This window comes from Nannospalax galili, unplaced genomic scaffold, assembly GCF_000622305.1.
Source record: "Nannospalax galili isolate Female #2095 unplaced genomic scaffold, S.galili_v1.0 scaffold666, whole genome shotgun sequence".
NCBI classification, from domain to species: Eukaryota; Metazoa; Chordata; class Mammalia; order Rodentia; family Spalacidae; genus Nannospalax; species Nannospalax galili.
In genome coordinates, this window is record NW_008356473.1 from 1891086 (window position 1) to 1893151 (window position 2066).

At 42.4% G+C, this 2066-nt stretch overlaps 1 pseudogene; it reads right to left on the minus strand.

Moving 5' to 3' along the window:
* Positions 1–972: 972 nt before the first annotated feature.
* LOC103751273 lies at positions 973–1457 on the minus strand (annotated as a pseudogene).
* Positions 1458–2066: the final 609 nt, after the last annotated feature.

The following is a 2066-nucleotide window of genomic DNA, read 5'->3' on the forward strand; positions in this document are numbered from 1 at the left end:
GAGTTCAACTGTATAGTGGGTTCTAGGCCAGCCTGAGCTACATGAGACCCTGTCTCAGAAAAGAAAGTCTTATTTTACCAAACAGGACCCAGTTTCAGTAAGAGTGCAGAGATTAAGTTTCCTATTCACTTCAGTGTATTATCAACATGTTCTGTGACTCAAACAGGTCGACGGTGTATCAGGCGCCATCCTACTCAGTATTAAGCCTCTTTGTTTCTGCGTCATGACTCTTAGTTCTTGAACAACACAGGAAAAAGATGGGAAGGGGATGTCAGCTTTGGAGTATATGTCATGTTTGACCTGGTGCTGATTTAAACAGCCTCTTTGAATCCCACAGTAGTTCTGTGGAGTGGGATTGATTTTACCATTCAGATATGAGGAAATCTAGCCACAGACGTACTCAGAGTTCCATAGCTGGTAGCCATGGAACATTACATCATTCCTTCAACATTAGATTGAAGAATTCCCACTTAATCTCCCTTTCCCCGTGTACAAGAATAGAATGTAACACGTATTTTCACTGTTACGCACCTGTTCTTTTCCTCACTGTACACAGGTTTCTTGCTGCTAGTGTCTAGAGCAGAGACTTTTTAAAACATCTTTTTTAAAATGAAGTGTATTAATTATATCTCTAATGGGGTTCATTGTGATGTTTCCATACATCTATTTATATAATGTATTTTGATCACATTCATCTATTACCCTCTTGTTCTAGCTTGTTTCTCTATTGCTGTGATAAGCACCATGACCAAAAGCAATTTGAGGAGGAAAGGGTTTATTTGGTTTATAGGTGATAGCCCATCACTGAGGGAGCGTGGGCCAGGAGCTCAAGACAGGAACCTGGAGGCAGGGACTGAAGCAGAGACCATGGAGAAATGCTGCTCACTGGTCTGCTCCCCTCACTTGCTCCTCTACATTTATTAATTTTTTATGACTATAAATTTATTCAACACAAAACATTTGTTTCCAACTTCAGGTAGCTGAACCACCTCCACGACCAAACCTGTCTCTGAACTGGAATTCGGTTGTGGAACCCCAGCCTTGGTTTTCTTGTCAGCACCAGGGGCCACAGCACTCTAGGTGTCTCTGTCAGCCTCCGCTCTTGTGAATCTTGTGGGTCAATCACCCTCTGGACCTTTAGGCCGAGGTCCCCCAGTCTCAGAATAGCTGTGGCACAGGGTGGCAGGCACCATCTCAGGAGGTGGATGGGGGGAATCACAGAGATACTGGATACCTCATTGGTAAGATACCAGTAGAAAGTCTCTAGGCAAACTGTCTTTTCACGTAGCCTCAAGATTTGAGAGATTGCATAGCCTTCATGACATGAAGGTTGGGCACATTTTTGTCTGCCAAGCTCTGGGTGTTTGGGTATACGGGCATCCTTTGTGACTACCATCATTCACTCCCTCCTTAAAAAGGAGTTCATAGATGGCAAACCAGTTCTTGGGAATCAACATCACGGTGGCTGCAGGGTCTGAGGCCGAGACTGAAAAGGTACTCCTCTACATTTCTTATACAGCCCAGACCCATCTGCCCAGGGATTGTACTACTCATAGTGGTCTGAGCCCTCCTATATCAATGAGCAATTAAAGTGCTTCACAGACATGAGCAAAGTTCAGTCTGATGGAAGGAAGGAATTCCTCAGCTGATGTTTCTTCTTTCCAGGTGACTATGGTTTGTGTTAAATTGACAAAAATTAGCCACACCTCTCTTGTCCTTAATCCACTCCCTCCCTCCTTCTCTCCTTTTTGCTCTCCTCCCCTCCTCTTCTCTTCCTACCTCTTATCTATCTATCATCTATCTATCATCTATCTATCTATCTATCATCTATCTATCTATGTATCTATGTATCTATTTTCTATCTATCATCTATCATCCATCATCTATCTACCATCTCTCTATCATCTATATCATCAGTCATCTATTTATGTATCATGTAGGCATCTGACATCGATCTAACTTTCTATTTATCACCTCTATGACCTATGTTCTATACATCCATCCATTCATCCATCCATCCACTTGTCTATGTATCTATTAATGTACCTAATCATCTTTCACTCTGT